Source organism: Sciurus vulgaris (assembly GCF_902686455.1).
Source record: "Sciurus vulgaris genome assembly, chromosome: 9".
Taxonomy (NCBI): domain Eukaryota; kingdom Metazoa; phylum Chordata; class Mammalia; order Rodentia; family Sciuridae; genus Sciurus; species Sciurus vulgaris.
The window spans coordinates 22,810,911-22,833,152 of NC_136469.1; positions in this window are offsets into that span (position 1 = coordinate 22,810,911).

Genomic DNA, 22,242 nt, shown 5'->3' on the forward strand with positions numbered 1-22,242 from the left:
CAGAAAATCTTCTTGGATGGACCAACACAGAATAACATCTTACCTGTTTCGTGACCAACCAATCATTTTTGCCAATACTTATTTCCTAAATATTTCAAGCTCAGACTCAGGTCATTCCTGAAGATGATTGCCTGTTCATCTGATCTTCCACTGGAGAAATTGGCTTTTTATTTTTGTATGGAGGACCCAGGAATAAGGGAGGGGTAGGAAAGCTGAGTCACAATGGTTTGCATTACTGGCCTTCTTAGGACCGCGTCACCTTAGGAGCGTTCAGCTTGCTATGGAGTGGTCTAATTACTTCCTTTGAGTACCTTTGTTAGCATATCACTTAAGTTTAAACAAATATATGTTAGAGCTGGGGTTGTAGCTCAGTGGTGGAGTCCTTGCCTAACACATGTGTGGCACTGGGTTCGATCCTCAGTGCGACATAAAAATAAATAAATAAAATAGAGGTATTGTGTCCATCTACAACTAATATATATATATAGTTACATATATAATACATGTACATTATATTAAATATACATGTACCTATATAATATATATGTACACTCAAAATAACCCTGTCAAAGAAGTAGAATGATATCATTCATATATATATATATGAATATATGAACATACTATATTTTTTAACAGTGCTGAGAAGCAAACCCAGGCTTCATGCATATTAGTCTAGCACCCTACCACTGAGCAACATCTCCAGCCCTCATTTTCATTTATAAATGAAGATATTAAGAAGTAGAGGAGATTTTAAATGTGCTCCTTGATTGGATTTGGCCCCAGGTGATTTTTAAACATTGATTCAGTTGTCTATGTTTAAAAAGGAGGAATATTTCAATTTAAAAATCAAGAGGGGAATAAATTAAATATCAGGCTCCCCTTGAACAATCTGGTGGGTGTGAGCTCGCGTTGCCACTGTGGCTAGCCCCTGAGACTGGGGGACAGGTGAGTTTCAGCCGACTCCTCCCCATGATGCTTTGCTTCCACTGCTTTATCGTGAGTGAATCTAAGAGCCACCGAGTCCTGTGGCAACTCTGGTTCATTCCTGCACATTACGCTTCGCCTGTGATGGCTATACTACCCAGTGTCACAGTGGTCTACCGTATGCTTTGATTGTAGCCCTTGGTGCTGTTGATAAAAGGAACCCGAGTTACCCTGAAGGAGGAGACTTTTGGAACCAGACCCTGAAACTCTGGGACATAAGGATAGTTCCTTCTAACCTTAAAATCTGTAAGAATGTGTGGTTAAGAATCCAATTAGAATGGGTCAGCATGAGCCAATGTGACCTAGAGTTGCCATGACAGTGGGGACTTGAAAATCTGATTTTACTCTACTGTCAATCAGAAGTTAAGAGGTGGACCTGGGTGGGACTCTCTAGAAGCTTCTCTGGGATTCCTAATAAAACTGAACTGCAGAAGAGGCACATTGTCCCTCTTCTCTCTGAGAGGACCCATTCTCTCCCTTGAGAGTCCCCTTTCCTTTTTCCTATCCCTTCAGTAAACTTATTCCTGTTACTCTGACAACATGTCTAAAATCTTTCTGACTTGATCACAAGAATTGGGACTTGAAAGGGGATCTTCACGCTGCCTCAGTTTCTCTGAACGCCTCAGCTTCATAACACTAGGACCCCCAGTAAAATTTTAGTGAAGTGATGCTAATAGATGACTTTTATCAACAAGGAAGTTCCAGTACTAGCTTTTTATCATGAAAATTATTAACTTTTATCTAATGCATTTTTCTGTAGCTATTGCAACAATTATATGATTTTTCTCTTTTATTCACTTACTTGAATGATTTTCATCAATTTATTTTTTAAATTTTAAAACAACCATCCATTCCTAGAATAAGATAACCTATACCTAAACCTATACCTAATGTTATCACTTTAAAAAAATTGTTCTAATTAGTTATACATGACAGCAGAATGCATTTCAACTCATTGTACACAGATGGAGCACAACTTCTCATTTCTCTGACTGTATACTATGCAGGGTCATACCACACGTGCAATTATACATATACACAGGGTAATAATGTTAGCCCCCGCCATTATGAATCAGTATCTGCATATCAGAGAAAACATTTGACCTTTGGGTTTGGGGGATTGGCTTATTCCACTTAGCATGATGTTGTCAACTCCATCCATTTACCTGCAAATGCCGTAATTTCATTCTTCTTTAAGGCTGAGTAATATTCCATTGTGAATATATACCACATTTTCTTTATCCTCAGTCAGAATGGCAATTATCAAGAATGGAAGCAACAATAAATTTGCAAGGATTTTGGGGAAAAGGTACACTCATACGTTGCTGGTGGGACTGCAAATTGGTGTAACCACTCTGGAAAGCAGTATGGAGATTCCTTAGAAAACCTGGAATGGAACCACCATTTGACCCAGTTATCCCACTCCTTGGTTTATATGAAAAGGGCTTAAAATCAGCCTAGTATAGTGATGCTGTCATATCAATGTTTAGAGCAACTCAATTCATAATTATTAAACTATGGAACCAACCTAGATGCCCTTTAACAGATGAATGGATAAAGAAAATGTAATCATTTTTAATATATTGTTGAATTCAATGTGCTATTTTAGATATTTATGTATTTATGAGGTAAAATATCCTGTACTTTCTCTATCTTGCATCTTTCCAGGTTTTAATGGGCTCATAAAATGAAACAGAAAATCTTTTTCAATGATCTGCATTTGTATAAAATTGGTATTACTTCTTAAATATTTGAAAAAAACATTTCTATGAAATCATCTAGGTCTGGAGTTTTGTTTTTAAGAAATGTTTTAACTTACTTAAAATTTGAATATCAGTGGACTTCATGAATTCAATTTCTCTAACAGAGAACATGTTAATTTATTGTGTCAGTTTTGATGAACTGTCCCTTTAATACAAGTCAAATTAATTGGCATAAAGTTCCCATAAATATTCCATTAGTACCTTTTAATGTCTGTCAAGTCTCTAGTGGTATCCTGATTTTCATCGTTGAGATTGGTAATTGGTACTTTCTCTCAGGCTTCCTTAATAATTCTTAATATTGCTGAAAAATCAACTCTGGGATTGATTGCTTTTCTCCATTGTGCATCTGCTTTCTATTTATTTATATCTGCTTTATCTTTATTATTCCATTCATCTTTCTTTAGACGTAATTTGGTATTCTTTCTAAATTGTTAATATTAAAGCTCAGATCATAGTTATAACCTTTCTTCATTTCTAATATAAATTTAAGGCCATATATTTTTACTGAGTAATATTTTTATGATATCCCCCACATTTTGTGATGTTATAGTTTCATTATAATTCAATTCAAAAAATTTTATACTTTTCCTATTTCTTCTCTGATATATAGATTATTTAGAAGTGCATTGCTTTGTTACCAAACATTTGGGGATTTTCCATTTATCTTTCTGATACTGATTTCTAATTGAAGTTCTTGGTTATCCATGAATGAGCTCTATATTGTCTTATCTTATTATTTGCTTAAGGTATGATTTATACTCCAGCCTATGGTTCATTTGGTAAATGTTCCTTGTGCAGTTAGAAAGGATATGTGTTTCATAACTTGTTGGCTGTAATGTTTTATGTAGATCAGTTAGGTCAACTTAGTTACTCGTGCTTTTATTGATAGTTCGTCTGCTTTTATATCAGCTACTAAAAGAGATGTGCTAAATATTCTATTGTGACTATGGATGTGTTTCTTTTAATCATATTATTTGTCTCTAATATATTTTGTTATTATTACATACATTTAGAATGTGTCTTTCTGTTGATTTGAAGTTTTCATTTTATGAAATGTTACTCTTCAGCTCTGATAATGCTTCTTGCATTAGTTTCACTTTAATGTGATATTAATTCAGCCATACTAACCTCCTTTTGGCTACTATTTGTATGCTGTATCTTTTTCCTTTCTTTTGTTTTCAACCAGTGTCCGCGTAATTAAAACACATCTCTTACAAAGATTGTAAAGTTAGAACTTGTAATTTAGTCTGTTGCGTTTTGTTTTTTAATTGGAGTGTTTAGTGTTTTCACATTTAACTAATTAATTTTATTGTCGTATTTAAGTCTACCATCCTGGCTATTTTGCCATTATTCTTCTGTTCTTTATTTATTTGTGATTTCCTTTCTTTGTATAAATCAAGTGTTTGTTTCTAAGTGATAAGGGCGTGCATATTGAGACTGATTTATTGTAGTCTTTATTTTATTAATTTATTAATTTACTTATTTTTTGATTTTCGTGGTGCAGGGTGGGGACTGCTCCCAGGACCTCACACGTGCAAGGCATACTCCTTACCCCTGAGTGACACCCCAGCCTTGCTGTAGTCTTTAAATGAGTGGTTTTATCAACTCCTGAAAAGTGCAAGAACCATATCACACTAGCCTTGTGCTACCTCCCTCTGTCACTGGCCCAGTCATTGGATGTCTTTCCTTCAGTGTCTGTTATAAACCTCAGGACGCCCAGTTAGTGGAAGTATCAGATATTCTTCTCTCATTACTCACGTATTCACGTCTTGTGGCTCTCTCTGTCCCTCTCCAGTCCCATGAATCTGGCAGTGACCCTTTTCCTTCCAGCCTGAATTGTTTTCTGTGGTGTTTCTTACCGTACTGGTCTCCTGGTAAAGAATTATTTCTCTTTGTTTTAAAGTGGATTTACTTTTCTTGAATTTTTTAAAGGTGATTCTAAGTAGGTATAGCTTTCTAAGTTTTTGATTTTTTTCTTTTGGCACTTGGAAGTTGGTGCTTTATTTTCTGGCTTCCATGATTTGGATTGAATTGTGCCTCGTCCAGCGAGTACAATGAAGACTCGGCTCTCAAATGAAGTTTTAAGGTCTTTATTTTTATGGGAGAGCTTCTGAGCCGAGTGCCTGGTTCTTCCTCCTCCTCCACCGCCGCCGTCTTCTTTTTCTTCTCTTGTGGCGCAGCTCTCTCTCTCCTTCTTCTCTTGTCGTGCAGCTGTCACTTCTCTCTTCTTCCTCTCTTGTGGCACCGCAGCTGCTGCCTGCCCTCCTTGCCTTGCTTGCTCTGCCTTGCTTGCTCCCGCCGCCGTGCAAAATACGCAGCTTTATGGGATATAACAGCCAATCACCTTAACGGGTCAGGCGTTTGGCTCGTGGAGACTTAATGGTGGGTAATGAGGACATGTACTGATCATGAGCTAAGCACGGAGCGGAGGAGATCAGTCAGCCAATAGAAAGCACTTGCAGCTGGGCTTCTCGGCGCCATAGGGCGAGGCCAGCCACCACTGCGGGCCCTGCAGGGCAGCGGCCTCCAACAGAATTGTAAGTCCATCTCCTGGCTCCTCCGTTGAAGGTCATGTGTATTTTTGTCCTCTGGTTGCTTTTAATAATTTTCTCTTCGTTTTAGATTTTCAGGAGTTTGAATATGATGTGTCTGCTGATAATTTTCTTTGGGATTTGTCAAGTCTCTTAAATTCGTGGGTTGATATGTTAAACAAAAATTTTATTTTCCATTATCCTTTCAAATATTTTCAAACAAGGTCGTGTCTGCTTTTGGGGACTTCAATTATGCATACTTTAGAACTTTTAAGACTGTTACTCACATATAGTTTATTAGTTTGGATACTTCCTAATGATCTCTAGTCATCTGCTACGTCTAGGCTGCTATTAAAGTCATGAGATTTTTGATACTGAACGTTTCAATTGGGAAACCATATTTAACTTTATAGGCTCCAATTAAGAGTTGAAATTCTTCATATTTGTCCTATGTGTGTTTTACTTCACTTTCTAGAACACGTAAATTATAGATATTTTAAAGTCTTTCTTGGTTCTAATATCCAGATATCTTTAATTCAGCTTTTTCTTTTATTCACTTGTTTTCATTATGATAAAATGTGTATAACGAAATTTACCATTTTGACCATTTTTAGGAGCACAGACAGACGACATGGTGTGAATTCACAGGGTTGTGCAACGCTCAGCTTCTACTTTTTAAAAAATCTCGACTATTTGCCAGATTTTTCCACGTCTCTGTGTGGCTGACGAGTTTTGCCCCACAGGTCGGGACGTTGCACTTCTCTTTTCCATTTTTGGCCCATGCAGCTTGAGTGGCGATGTCGTGGGGAAGAGATCCATCATGATATATGGCAGCCCCTTGCCTCTGGTAGGATTTCGCTGTTTTTCCAATTGAGCATCCCAGTCTACTACGCCATTCCAAAACTCAGCCAGAGTCCTGCGAGGAGAGCAGGCTTGGTGCCTGGTATAATGAGACAAGGAAATGGTAGGAATTGCTACCTATTGTTGTGTGTCGTGTAGTAATAATAATAAGCTGTATCTGGTATTTGCCTGAACTTGTAAAACTAAAATAAAGGTGCCTGGTTACAAACTTGCTGTGAACAATGCCAATGTGAACCTTTATCTATGATTTGAGTGGGGGCTCCCAGTCTGGTCGTGTTCTGGTCTTTATCAATGAGCATGGCTGGGCTGAAGATCACTACTTAAATCCCTGGACCCTTGGAGCAAACTGTCAGCAGCACTGTGACCAGAAGACTCCATGTCACTCTGTCTCTTGACTGCCCTGGCTGCTGTCCACTCCATCACTGATTGCTGATCCACCATGGTCTCCGAGGCCGGACGACTGACCACCTCTCCCACAGTGAATGACTGCCACCCAGCCTCTGGCTTATCGGACATCCAAGGCCAGCCAAAGACATCTGAGGAGCCGAGAGAGGCTACTGCTGAGAAGAAGCCCCCCGGTCTTGCTGACTGACTTCTTGGCTAAGAGACGTTGCATTGAGTAAGTCCATGGGGACTGGGCTCTAGGTGAACAAGGGGGTGAATCTTCAATGTATTTGTGACTTGCTATTATTAGGAATGTCAAGTTGAGTGTGCATTGCATGAATAAAATCCACTGGTTGGAACCAAACTTGATTCCTCTCTTATTACTCACTGCTCGCAACACCTGGGGCTCCAGCTCCTCACCTGATGTGCTGCTCCTGGTTACTCACCAAAGGCTCTGGTGGTTTATCTCCCCAGCTCCTGACCCCACTCCCAAAGAGTCCTTCTGCTCACAATCTATTCAAGTCCCTGTGGAAGACAAATAGGCCAACAGCCCCCAGGGAAAGGAAAAGCTCCCCAGGTCACTCTGCACGCCCCTATGACTTCTTGCGACTGTGAAGCAAGGGATGGAACTTTTCTGATGATCTTCCTGCCCTTTCCTCCAACATGCCAAATATGAGGAGTGGTTATATCATGTTTCAAATGATCAATGAGCAAATAGTTAAAGCTTGATTTTTATGATAGACTTCCAATTGCTTTAAAAACCAACCCAAAGAGATTGGTAATATTTCATTAAATTCTAGGAATATAGATCCCAGTGTCCTTCCTACCGTCACTTTCTTGACTGTAGTCTTGGGTGGATCAGAAGTCAGAAACTGGTGGCAAGAAATACAAGTGAGCCTCTACAGACCCTGAAAGTCTGTGGAGCTGGAAATGATACATTTCTTTTTAGATGATAATGCATGGAATGACTATCACATGGTTACTTTGTGGGCTGTTACTTTTGCTTCTAACAAACACATAATGTTAAGGAATTGCCGTGGAGAATTAACCACACATCAGGCATTGTGCTAAGTACTTCTTATGGGATGTACATTATCTCTCCTCACGATTCTACGAGGTAAGGACCGTTCCCACAGCATGTGGTACAGCCAGGGTCTGAACCAGGCAGTTTATCTTCAAGCCCCAGGTTTATTCTTTGTGAGCTGCACTCCCTTCTACTGTACTAGATCATCTGACAAAAAGTCAGTTAGCTTTGTTTACAGCTGCAGGGATAGGTCAACTACTGAAATGAGGACGCTGTTGCATACTGGGGTGTGTGAAGAGCTTTGAACAATATATGCCTCTCTGGGGTCCTCGGGCAGTAATATACTGTTCAGAGGAATGAAATGGACTCACTTTGGTTGTGGATCAATGAACAAGAAGTGAGAATAGGGCCAGAGATAGGGCCACAGGCTGAGATCTCAGCAACCATAAACTCTGTTTTGATTTGGGGCTTCCAGTCATGACCCCTGGTGAGCCACTGATAGCCGTGCAGCCGGGGTGAGCTGCACTGTCTACAGGGTGGAGGACAGATATTGGAGAGTAGTGCTGCTGGCAAGAACAGAAAGAAGCCTGTCGCAGAAGCCGAGATGAGAGTAAGTCAGGTAATTAAGATAGCTCTTACAGAGTCAGTGGAACTGATGCAGCAACTTCAGCACTTAATATTGAATTATCTCGTGTTTATGTGGATAGGGGGAATGAGAGAGGAAGTGTTATGGTTTGGATCTTAAATGTTACCCAAAGACCATGTGTTAAAGGCTTAATAGTCATCCTATATACTGTTGGGAGGGTAGAACCTTTGAGAGATGAGACCTAGTGGGAGGAAGTTAGATCACTGGGGGTGTGACCCTCAAGGGGATATCGGGATCCTGATTCTTTCTTCTCTTACTCCCTTTGCTTCCTAACTTCTATGAGATGAGCAGCCTCCTCTGCCACGTGTTCCCTGTCATAACATACTGTGCCACCACAGGCCCAAAGGCAAGAGGGCCAAGTAATCATGTGTCAAAACCCTGAGACCATTGGCGTAAAGAACCCGTTCATCCTTAAAACTGTTTATCTCAAGTATTTTGTCACAGTAACAGAAATTTGACTAACATAGGGAAGCTAAAGTTTGTACCCCCCCAATTTTTTTTTTTTTGACTAAGTAAATAGTGATCCTAGTTATAGAGATGGAAAATTCTGGATGCAAACTAAATTTATCAAGGAAAACCATAAGTTTCATTTGAATTTGAATTTTCTGAAGCACACTAATTAAGAGAGAAAGTAGGAAGATGGATTGTTGACCTTGACATTCAGAAGAGTAATTTACATTGGAAGTAGAGATGTGGCAATCACCCATCCACCTGTACATAGAATAAATAGAGGCATTTGGTGTATTCTGATGGACAGGAGTCAGGGGAAAAACAGTATGCAGTATTTTCAGGCTGGATGAACAGGCCCAGAGTTCTCTTCTCCTTGTCTCAGGAACTGTAAACAAGAAGACGACCTAGGCCACATTGAATCAATTAAGTTTCAGGTTTTTGTAGCCTCCAGCGGTCTTCTATAAGATACCTTTTGCCCAGAACCTACCCTTTTTCTGGAGTACTTTCCTCTTTCTCAGTACTCATATCTTTTATTATGGGACCATTAATTTTGACTATGGCTGATGGGCACATGCAAGAATACCCAGTATACTTGGAACTCATCTGTTCTCTGGAACAACTCAGAAGGCTGGAAACTAGAAGCTAAACTCTATTAATGGTGGAATTTTCACGTGAATATCAAGAAATCTTCTGAGCTTCATGGAATTGCCCCAGTTCTTACCCTTTCTGATGCCTGGAATCTGGGTGGTAACCTACCCTTCCGACAAATTTTCTTATTCCAGGAAGCTGTTTTGAAGTGGGTTTGGAATACTTGTAACCAAAAGAGTTTCACTGGACAGGCACTGATGTGTTTAATTAGGGACTCATGAGCAGAATGAAGCAAAGGCTGAAGCTGAGTTGAACTGGCCAACGACCAAGATAAGCTGCTTTGCAAGTCTCCATGACACAAGGAAAGACCGTGGTGACCGCCCTTGCTGAAGCCACTGCAGATAATTTGGCTTCAAATGACTAAAGGGGCCTCTTTGTGCCTGGCTAATCGAGTGGGGATGTTTAGCACAGTCCACAGTGTGCCCAGCAGTTCAGCCACACTCCCCACTAAGTGACATGTGAACCTCAGTTGTCTCTTCCTGGCAAATCCTGCTGTTTTTATTTTGTCATTGTTCCCTGTCCATTCTGTCTAGGTAGAAGAGATCCACTTATCCTTCAGCCCCAAATTATGTCAGGGACATAATTGACTTGGAGCAAAGTCATATTACACAAATCTGTTTCTCATGTATGTAGTTCAGCCACATCACCAGAATTGTTTCTTTCCCTCAGAGAGTGTGACAAAACAGAAGGTGGCACCCTTTTGATTTGGGCACCCCCCCCCCCCATCCTGGAAATAGTGAAGAAAAAGAAAAATAATTGCTTGAAAATGTTTATGTTGTTCCTTACAGGACAAGAGTCTCAGAATAAGAAATGATAGAAGGCCTTTTCTAATAGTCAGTTAATTTCTATGTTACTGACCTCATCTCTGATAAGTTGAGATGATTTAATAAATGAGTCATAAAGTTATATTTCTAATGCACTGTCTTCAATACAGAATGTAATTGATGCAAGACACAGGATGAAAGAGTAGACAAGACAATACTGTCATAGGAAAGAAAGAGATTCAGAAACACAATACTTCATTAACTTTCATGGAGATTTAGGGGGTTTTCTGTCTAAATTTTATAGATTTGTTTAATGATTCTGCAAAATGTCATATGTAGTAAAAAAGAAAAAACACTAGGACCTAGCAATAAACTAAAGAATATTCCTTAAGAAGACACAGACAGGAGTGAGACACTAGCAGCAGTGATCACTTAGCTGGGGAGAACTTGAAAGCATGAGTAAATATCTCCCTCAGATAATTCGTACCTTGGGCGAGCAGGGTTGAAAGAGATACCCAAGCACATCCCACAGGGTATTTTGAACAGAGGGATTCTAACAGAATGTGGCTTGAACTGGTTTTTCCTAGGTTCTGGAAAGATAACCCTTTCATAGCTTATGGAACCTCTGAACTACTCTTTTATTTCTTTATTTTGATTTTGTCTTCCAACAGCCAGCATTGATTTATTTTGCTTGCCGCCCTCTGTCCCTAACCAAAATACAAATGCAAAAGAAGGCATTTGTCTTCACCGAGAAGGACACAATCAGAGTCTCACAGGTAAGACTGGCTGGCAGTGTGAGGCTCGGGTTCAGCCTGGATCTTCTCATTCTCATTCATATCTTCTGCCTGCTTTTGGGAGAAGTCTAAAAAACAAGCTGGGTAGTCCTTCTCTGTGTGAAGGTCATGTCCTTGCTTTTGTTCATCTTGGGAGAGCAGCCAGGGAGAGGCTATCTATAGCTCTAGGGGGTTCCCCAGTACCTTCAGAGTGTGACTTGACAGCAAGGGCAAATCATCCTGACCTTGGGTCACGACCCTGAACTTCACCAAATGACTCTCCTACCTGAGACCTGGTCTATATACATTACTTTCAATCTTCTTAACCCCTTGTACTCTCAGTTTCAAGCTACCCACCCTCAGTTTTAAACAATCCAAATTGATGGTTACTTTCTGTGTCCATTACTAAGAAAAAAGAGAACATGAATATGCTTCTTAAAAACTACCCAGTCCCACCCTAGTCTGATACATATGCAGAGGAGAGGGAGGAGGTATACAGAGTGGTTGTTGAATATAATAGGTCACCTGCAGTGTAAACTCATAAAACAATAGAGCCAGGAAATCCGATTTATACACACGAAGCATTTCAGAATGAACTACCTTTACTTTGACGATTGCAAAAGCAGATGTTCAGTAGTTCTCTCCTTCTCATTCCTGCATTGCAAACTTTACCTGGGTGTTATTTATGCAATAAAGATGAGAAAACGAGAACTGTGCATTTACCCGTGAATGCAAAAACCATAGAAAAATAACTCAGCCTTTAGCAAACACTCTCCGTATGCAACCCTCGCTGATAGCTAGTGAATGGAAACTACGTTGGAAGAGAGGTTGTTGCCGATGTGGGAACCATATGCTGTATGTGTTTACAAAGTCAAGTTGTTGGAATTTGATAACTCTTCAATTAGTTCTTTTTTGCAAGTGGCATAAGCTTCAATTAACTGACAGTGGTTATCAGGCAGCTCACATGTGATAGCATTTTTAAATTTTTCTTGGTTCCCTCTTTAGCTCCAGGCCCTTCAAGGAGTACATGGGAGGCATCTATGCTTTGTGTGTGTTCTGCCATAGGCTTTCCCGCCTGCCACTTGTGTCCCTGGGTGATGCTGTAAAGGCGTCTATGCCATCATTTCCGCTTTAGCATTACCTGGCAATTTAATCGTACGTGTTGAAAATTCATTGAATTTTCCATATTTTTGAACCAGAAATTTAATTTCTCTCTTTTTTTTTAGTTATAGAGATATTTCCCATTTATTATCTCTAACAGACTAATACAGAGGATATATTTCTGTTTCTGTTTTATTAAATTTATTTTTAACTGATACTTAAAATTACAAAAGTGTACACATTAATGAGGTACCATGTGATATTTTGATACATGTATAAAAACATTGTGTAGAAATTTCATTTCTAAGAGTTTACCTCGAAGCAATAATGCTGGAAGCGCACAAAGATTTAATATGAAAAAGTGTAGAAAAATTAACACAACCTAAATAATCAATAATAAGGATGTAAATAAGTTATGGTGAAATATTAGGTTGCAGGTAAAAGTAATTTGGAAGAAGAATATACAATTATATGGAAAGATATTCACAGTCAAAAAAAATACAACTTGAAAGATATTAGGTCTTGTATGATCCTACTATGGAAATTACCTACTTTTGGTATTGTGGGCTCCTGTGTGTCAATGCATATAAATAAGACTGAAAGAGTAAACTTTCAAACAAGATTGTACCCTCCTTTTGATTATTAAGTATTTTAATGAGATAATATACTAATATTCATTTATAAACTAGTTACTATTTATTATTTAAAGAACGGATAAAAAATTACAAAACAAATACATACTTTGGAGACTCCTCTTTTAGAAAAAAAAATCAGGTCTGTTTTCCATTTTGATCGCTAGAGGTCACCAAAGTCATAGAGATTATGAGTTTTTTCCTTCTGGCTTTTTTTTGGGGGGGTCAGAGGGATGTTTCTGGCCTCTCCTGTTAATGCAGTTTTAAGCATTTACTGGAATATCTCTTAGACTTAAAGAGAGTAAACTGTTTGGACTAGGTTTTTTTTCCTCATATTAAATATTCCCTGAAGCAGACAGCCATCTATCTATGGGACCATTCAAAACAGATGGGTGTTTCTGGAGAATGTGATTTATTTCCTGCTCCGATACCAAAGGGCCCATTGGCTGATACCTGCTGAATGTGAGTTCTGAGTGACCTTGTTGAGACAGAACCACAAAATACCCAGCAGCAGCACACACCGTTTCAAATGAAACAGCATGGGCCATTTCAAGGAAAAAGAGTCATGCCTTTACTGGTAACGTGTGGTGAAGGAGGGCTTCAATGAAGCAGAACGTTCAAGAACGCCCATTGGATCATTTGCCTAACAGACCATGCTATCTTTTTGCACGTTGGCAATTCTGCTTTTTTCTTTTTTTTTTTTTTTTTTTTTTTCAAAATTCAACATTAACCCAAAATTATGAAGAAGCAGGAAAGATTCAAAAACCAGATTGGAGGTTGCAAACATTAAACAACAACAACAAAAAAGTCTCACTTCAAAAGATTCATCAAGTAGAGCCAGAAAAATATGGAAATCAATTTCCATGTTGCTAGCATGCTGATATCAGACAGGGGAGTATGCTTCATATTAAAAGATGAAGTTTCTGTAATTAAGCAAGACGTACCGTATAGAATGTGTACATTTGTCAGCAGTTACAGTGGATGAGTCTGCAAGACGCAAGAAGCCACCCACATTTCCAAGAACTCTCAGTGCTCAGACACCTGACAAATCTAAGCTTAAGACTTTGGTATAAGACATACACTAAGAGACTGCGTGCCAGTATGGATGTGACACACTTTGCATTCAGTCTCATTGCTCATTCAGTGGACTTCGTTTGACTTTGATCTCAGTTAGCTTTGAAGTATCCAAGGTTCCCATTTTTCGTAAGTTTTTTCTTTCCTTTTTGTTTTTATTTGTAAGTTAAATCAGACAGGCAGTCAAAGAAAATCTGAACCTTGAAAGAAATGAAAACAACTAGACAGAGTTATCTATTTTCACTACTTTGTTTAAAGTAGCACATTGCTATGCTTAAAACACTTCACATCAGTGAGTTTTTAGTAAGTTGTAAATAACAGTCCCATTTTCCACTGAATCTTAGGAGACACATCTGGACATATCTTGGGAACCTGTAGTAGGATTCATGTGAAAAGTTTAGTTAGATGCAAAACTACATATTATAGTTAATGACATACCAAAAACTATTACCACAAAATAGCTGTTAACTTAAAGTGAATATTTACGTAGGAATTTTCATATTTGAGATCTTTTATCTAAAAGCTAGGTCTTTTATGGAATTTCACAGACTGTATTCCAAACGCTACTGGAAACTGGGGTTTGCATTTATAAAGTGATTCAAATCATCTCAAACACTCATTAATTTTTATTTTACTGTTATACTTTGGATGTATGTGACTACTTTCTTGTTATCATAAAGGCAGTCATATTTAATAATGAGGTTCATATATAAATGTACACATATATACATGATGTGTGTATTATGAACCTATCACCTGGACAAATGGAATCAGTTACGCCTTGGTTATAAAAATGTGTCTTTGGACAATATTAATAAAGAAAATTTCTGTTTTGAGAAGTTTTAAAAGTTGGCCCATCTGAGTGCCATTTATCTCTTCCGTGATACTTCATTATCATCTTAAATGTGTAAAGTGAAACTTTCCTTTACTACAGAAAGCAGCAAATTTATGTTATGCTAGATCATTTGTAGCGTGTCCTGGGACCATTCATGTTACTATTTTAGCCTTATTCCAGAAAGAAGCAAAAAAGTATGAGTTACCTTTCAGGTCCCCTTAGAAGAGCCAAAATCCTTTCAGGGTACGTCTAATCCTGCCGAATTACAAATCAAATTTAGTTATTAGACATATATACTGACCAGTGAAGCATGTAAGAACTTAGTACAGTTATCAACCATGGGCTTGAAAAAAATTTTTTTGGAGTAAATTGAAAACCCTTCATATCTCTGGAGGAAAAAGTTCTCCTTCCTTCACCGGTTCTTTACCTTCCTTTGGACATCTGTAAGAAAAAGAGAAAGACATTCATTTGCTGATGCATAATTGAGAAAGTGAGAAAGAACCTTTAAAGAAGGGAATTTAGAGATGTAGGAGTGATGTGGATAAAAACAGGTAAGCTTTTCTGCTCATTCTGCTCCATGAAAATTGCTATTTGCAGACTGAGACACGCTCCTGGCCGAGGCACCCATGGCTTTGATTTGTCCCTTGGGATGGACTTAGGAGCCATCTTAGCAGGTTGGTTTGTCAAGGGCAGCTCCTGGATTTTTGAGTCTCAGTACTCTTAGCTGGAATCTTGAGAATGTGATCCTCGATGAGAGATGTAACATCTTTTTTCAAATTGATGAGTTATAATTATACATAATAGTGGGATTAATTATGCCATATTCATATAAGCACACAGCATAATTTGTTCAATATTCTTCCCCAGTACCTTCTTTTTTCCTCCCCTTCGCTCTCTCTCTTATCTACTTCCTCTACTCTTCTGATTTCCCTTTTATTATTATTATTTTAATTAGCGCATTATTATTTTATAGATAAGTGGAACTCATTGTGGCACATTTGTACACAGACAGGGCATAATTTGGCAACTGTCATTCCCCAGTACTTCCTTCTGCATCTCTGAATCTCAGTTTCAAAATTTAGAAAATAGAAATAATATGGAGCTAGAAAGGCTATCATCAAAATTAAGCAAGAGTCTAATTGTAAGACACTAATAATATCTAGCACATGATAAATATTTAGTAGAAGTTGTTTTCCTTTCATAGAAGGTTGTTGTAGGGTTAAATGATTTATTATTTGTAAATATGCTTTGTAAACTACCAACTGCTGATCAAATGATCACTTGATAATGTTATTATTTTAAACCTGTAGTTCATATGCATTTATTTCTTTGAGGAGAACTTCGTCCAACAAAAATAGAACTCTTAGAGTTCTACCAGATAATTTAAAGTCAAATTTGAGAGAGAACCCATTTTCTCCTAAGGGGGGAAAATTTTTTAACAGAGAATGATAGTATTTGGAATAGCTACCATTTTCCTCCCTTTGGACACCAATGTGTTCCAGAAGTCAGTAGGAATATACACTGAGTTGGGAATTAGGGTGGAAAGAACAAGAGAAAGAAGGAGAAGGATGACTGAACATGGATTGGATCATGATTACTTTAAGGAATGGAAAATCATGTCAAAACATAGTTTGGTTTCATGGACACTCTCATTTGACACCTACAACTGGACACATACCACCAAATAAGCTTGGAAAAGGAGTTTGAGGGGGATAAACACACTTCTGAGGAGCAGGAAGTTATTCCTGAAGTTTCCACTCATGTGTCAGAAAAGTTTCAATGAGTCCTAGGTCCACCCTGACAAAAGCTGACTCCCCTGGGGGATTAGACCCTGAGAATTTAGTGCCCTGGGAGAAGCAGTGTTGTATATCCCGGAAGGGCACTAAAAATAGACACTGGTGTGTAAGTCACTAGAGCACAGAACAGAGGCGTCTCCTGTGAGCAGGAAGCAAAGAGAACTAACCAAATCCAAGTTAATGCTCTACAGGGGTGTTTCTTCATAGATCAGGGCCCTGATGTACAGTGACTCGTTCAAAGTCTGAGAAGATATCTTAGAAGAATCAAGGTCATAAGCCGATCTGATGTGGAATGACTGAGCAATGAGCCACAGAGAAGAAACAGCGAGGAGACTATGATCGTGCTATGAAAACCTGTCCATGTTTGCCTCTTAGTGACTTTAGTCAGCTTGTTGAAATGTCAAGCTTCAATTTCTGTCAGGGAGAAGGGGGTGATAAAAGACCTTGTGGCATTGGTGAAGAATGAAATAAGAAAATGCTTGTACAGGTTTTAGCACTGTGACACAGTAAGGAGCTAAGAGAATAAGTCATATTTTTAATAAAATACTCACAAAAATAGTCTATCAAGGGCCCTTTATGGAACTATGTTAGGAATGCAGGGTCTGTCCTAAAGAATGTTCTGTTCTGTCCTTAACTGAAAGTGAAAAAATGATGGTTTAGATAACAACAACCAAACAAAATGGGAATTGTATTCTAATATGCTCTTCCAACCTCTCCTGAAATGAGATTCATGTTAGATTAAATAGAAAAAAACCTTAGCCCAGAAGTCTCATTGTTAGAACTGTAACAATGATCTTTGTGCCCCTAGGACCTAAACTTACTATTTGTTTTTAGCTCTGGAGAAGGCATCATTTAAAAATAGACTTAATTTTGTTATAACCTATTCAGTTAGAGTCACTACATTAAATATGCTGCATTCCAATATCTGTAAAACACAAATATCTGTAAAACACATTTATGTCTGCACTTGATCTGCATTCAGTTCTCTGGGAACTTCAGCCAACAAAATAGATGAGTGGACATTGACATAAGAATTCTAACAGATAAGCAAATATAAGCCAGTGTTCATTTTATGTCCAAAAAATTTTTTATAATAACAATAAAATAAAAATTTAAAAATTTTTTATAATAACAGAATAAACTTGATTATTTACAATATCTGCCATCTTCCTCTGGACACCAAAATGTTCTAAAGCAGGTAATTCTAAAAAAAGAAATGGCAAAGTGATACAGCATCATCTTTTTTTTTTTTTTTTTTTGTGGTGCTGGGGATCGAACCCAAGGCCTTGGGCTTGGAGGGAAAGTCCTCTACCAACTGAGCTATCTCCCCAGCCCTGAGCTCTCTCCCTAGCCTTGAGCTCTCTTCCCCAGCCCGATGCAGCATCTTTAATGTGCTACTTTTTCTTACTGCTCATGTTCTGTTGCTGCTTGTACTGCTGTGAAATCTACCTGGGAGGCGAGGAGTTCCCTGGGGATCCAAAACCCCTGGAAGAGGTAGAAAAAAAGAATGGAATGGGTCTTCTCCCTCAGGGAAGATTCTGACTTGACATCATTGAGATTGACATTCCTAATTACAAAATCATCTTGAATGGTTCATGGACATGGTCATTGAAGGCCATGGTTTCACAATCTGCAGGTATAATTGGTCCAGGCATTTTTTAATAAAAATATTTATGCTCTTCTGTATATAAAATATTAACAGTACAATGTTCAGTAAAGAAGTCATAAAAGTTGATGATAGTAAGTGATGATAGCATACTATAGGGACACAGCCATATCAATGTTTACAGCAGCTCAATTCGCAATAGCTAAGCTATGGAACAAACCTTGATGCCCTTCAACAGATGAATGGATAAAGAAAATGTGATATACATACACAATGGAATATTATCCAACCATAAAGAAAAATCAAATTATGACATTGACTGGTAAATGAATGGAACTGGAGAATATTATGCTAAGTGAAATAAGCCAATCCCCCCAAACCAAACACCAAATGTTCTATCTGATAGTAGATGCTAACACACAATAAGGTGTGTGTATGTTGGGGGGACAGTAGAAGTTGATTGAATTAGACAAAGGGGAATGAAGGGAAGGGGGGGATAGATAAGACAGTAGGATCAATTGGACATCACTCTCCTATGTTCATATATGAATACATGACCAGTGGAACTCCACATCAGTCACAAGAATGGAAAGTTATACTCCATGTATGTATATGTCAAAATGCACTCTACTGCCATGTATATCTAAAAAGAACAAATAAAAAATGAAAAAAATAGTAAGTGATGATAAAAGAATAAAATCAAATTACCATAAATTCTTTCTGTTTATGGCAAAATAGAGTCACTGGTGAAAGAAGATTTAAAAAATAAGCCAGGAAGGGTGGGGAGAGCTAACCAAGCTTTGCAGTAAGGCAGTAACCGTGAGGCTGGAAAGGAGAGAGAGGGTCGAGGAAGAGGGGCAGAGTATTTGTCCTGGTGAGATACAGGGGTGGTCTAAGATGCCTTCCAGGCTTCTGTCTAGGTGAACTGGAAGGATATGGGTGCTATTCCCTGAGATGAGAAAACTAAGAAGAGAACAGATGTAGAGAGGCAGACTGAATCATAACCAATAAGCAAGTGGCTAGAAAGACCTACTTATTTCCTTGTATTTGAAATAAAAGGCAATCAAATACAGAGTGCTCTGCACCAAGAACAATTGGTGTTATAAACAGACACAATTCAATTTTGACATAGTTGAGTCTTTTGTGAATCAATAAAATTTAAATTTCTGAGTTTACTCATGATTAGTACAATACATTTGGGGGGAAATATAGTAATAAATGTCAAGAACACTGACAATTTTGATATTTTATTTAATAATTTTACTACTGAGTTTAAGAAATAAATCATAAATGAAAAAAATGCACACAATGATGTATACTGCAACAATTAAAGGAGTATAATATTAAATCACCTGGAAAATCCATCGAGGTAGTAAAATAAATCATAATATATTTATAAACTGCCTATCATTCAACCATGAAATGTGGTTTTCTTGAAGAATCTTTCAAAATGTGAGTCCTTTAGTTTTCTCTTGCTGGCATAATTAAGCACTCCAAAACATTCGCCTGAAACAACAAACACACGTTATCTTGTTCCATTTCTTGGGATTGGGAATTTGGGAATGGCTTATCTGGTTGTTCTGGCTCTAGGAGCCCTAATGAGAGATTCCTTAAGCTGTCGGCCAGGGCTGCAGTCTTATCTGGGACTGGGAAAGCCATTTCCAGGATCATGCACGGGGTTATTGGGAGACTCTGGCTGCTGACTGGAGGTTTTGGTTGCTCTGCACGTGGTCCTTGTCAAAGGAATCCTCACAATATGGCAGCTTGCTTCCCCAGAGTGAAGAATGAGAGGGAGAGAATCAATATGGAAGCCACGGTCACTTATAACCTAATCTCAGAAGTGACATCTGCCATTTCTGTCACATGCCATTGATCACATAGACCAATCCTGATGCAATGAGGGAGGGGACTACGGAAGGATGTGGATGCCAGGAGGCAAGGATCATCCCAGGACATCTTGGCTATTGCATGTAGGACAAAGTTGAAGAAAAAACAACTGAGTGAAAAAAGTTACCTTATTCAAAAACACAAAGAAGTCAATGTAAAATAATGATAAAATAGAAAACGATACCAGAATATTAACGATGTTCATTTCTGTTGAGTGATTATGGTTTTTTATTTTTCTCTTTTTAGTCTTTGATATTTTGTAAGAATTTTTCATCAACATTTATTTTACTCTTTATAGTCTTCACAAATGTTGAAGAAGCTCAGAAAACACATTGAGCCTTTAATATTAATTATTTCTGCATTCAGTGTGAAGATGTTCAATAAAACTCAAGTCCTTGCCTAAAAAACACTGAAGTCGTATACTAATTTAATAGAATCAGTTAAGCTTAGGATCAAGAGATTATGGTTTGATTTCCTTTTGAGCAGTTCCATATGTTCCCCCAGTGTAAGTATTTTGTAGGAATTCAAGTATCATAAGTAGGCTTCTGGTTGGTGGCCATTAAGTTATTTTGGCTTCTCAATTTTCTCGCTTTATAATAAGGCACTTTGTGCCTAGACTCGAAGGTAAATTTCTAACTCCAAAATTCATTGATTTCATCAGATATTTACTAAATGCTTAATAAGTATTTAAAGCATAGTACTTTCTTAGTCAATGGTACAACAGTTCGAGATTCATGAGGGATTTGACAGTGTTTTTGGAAAGAAAAGTTGGTACAAATGTTTATTTTTACTTGCACCATGAAATCTAGGCCCTGCCCCAACACACCAGAGGTTGGCATCTGGAGGTGTGAAAAGCCATACAGAAGTTTTCTGCAGCACTTACAGAGTCTCAATAGCCTGCTACATGGAATGGGCCATATTTGTGTTTCATTTAGTCCTGAGCAGTGTCTGTAGATACCCCAACCAAAGACTTTCCTGGTGTTTTAATGTTTACTGGTATTTCCTTCTGCAGGATGTCCGCCCTGCTTGTCTTCCCGCATGAGAGAGTGCAGATGTTCCTGAAAACATCTTTGCATGGATTTACTTGAAGCAAGATGCCGAGAGAAGGGGCAGAGTTTGAAGGGAATTGTCAGGGCCAGAGAGAGGAAGGCAGCTGGGCAGAGCTTTGCAGGCTACTGAAACATGATCTGTTCTCTAAAAAACAACTTCACTTTTGTCTTCTGAGAAGGGACTCTGGCTGTTCCAGAGGCCAGGGAAGTTCTGCTACTCTTTCCAATTTTCAAAATCCCAGTCCCCATGATGGTGACATACTTGGATAATGTGTTTGTTCCCAAGGAGTGTCACCAGAGCATTTCTTAAGGTCTGAAATAAAGAGACCTGGATGTACAAAAGGCAGGTCCAAGGAAAAAGGAAGAAATGATTTGACACCAAGTAAGTAAGACAAACGTGTAATTATAAACTCTTGTCAAAAGAACTTCATAAGCGTGCCTCGAAATGCTGATTGTATGATAAAACTACTACCGCTGGGAAGAGATTTGCACCTCCAGGCTATAGGTGACTTTGAGTATACATAAAATATTTGAATGTTTAATTATCAGGTGTGTATTCTTGAGTTTCTGAGTACTTCTGGAAGATGGATGGTACTGAGTTGTGCCTTAGAAATCTGAGGACTTACAAGAGAGGAAGAAACACCTTGAAGGTAGTATTGCTAAAATGCTACATTAAAAGTCAAATTTAGGACAAGAATACACTATGATGTAGAATGCATCCTGAAAGGGAGGGCATGTTTACTCAAAATTTCATTTAAAGCAATGTACACAAAGTAATTCAGACTCTGGTTTGTGGACTAATGCAAGCCTGTTTGAGTGGAAGCCTTGTACTTGTACTGAACCAGATGAACTCAATGTGCCAAGGAATGTAGAAAATTCTTGGCCGTGTTCAAGTCACAAGACCAATGCAGAATCCATTAGTGTGAGAAGACAAAGAATTTCACTGAGCTCACCTTTTCCCATACTGCCCCAAATGCTGACAGCCTGCTCTAGAGATTAAATTAGATGAATGAATAATGAACACAAATAAAAGAAGATGTGGAGGTGGCTAACTCAGAAGTTTGACCTTCAAACTCTGGTTCATGGCCAAAACCTCTGACTTTTTCCAACCAAATCCTTAAATGCATAAATGCAGATAAATTACAAAGGAAGAGTCTGCAGATGGGTGGGGGACTCTATCAATGTCTTTGACACTGTGCTATCTGTTTTTTTTTTTTTTTTTTTGGACCACTGAGCCACATCCCCACCTCACCCTCTTTTTTTGTATTTTATTTAGAGAGAAGGCCTCACTAGTTGCTTAGGGCCTCACTAAGTTGTTGAGGCTGGCTTTGAACTTGTAATCCTCCTGCCTTAGCCTCCCAAGCCTCTGGGATTACAGGTGTGAGTCACCGTGGCTGGCAAGTGCTATCTTCTTTTGAAACGCCTGGGTAATCT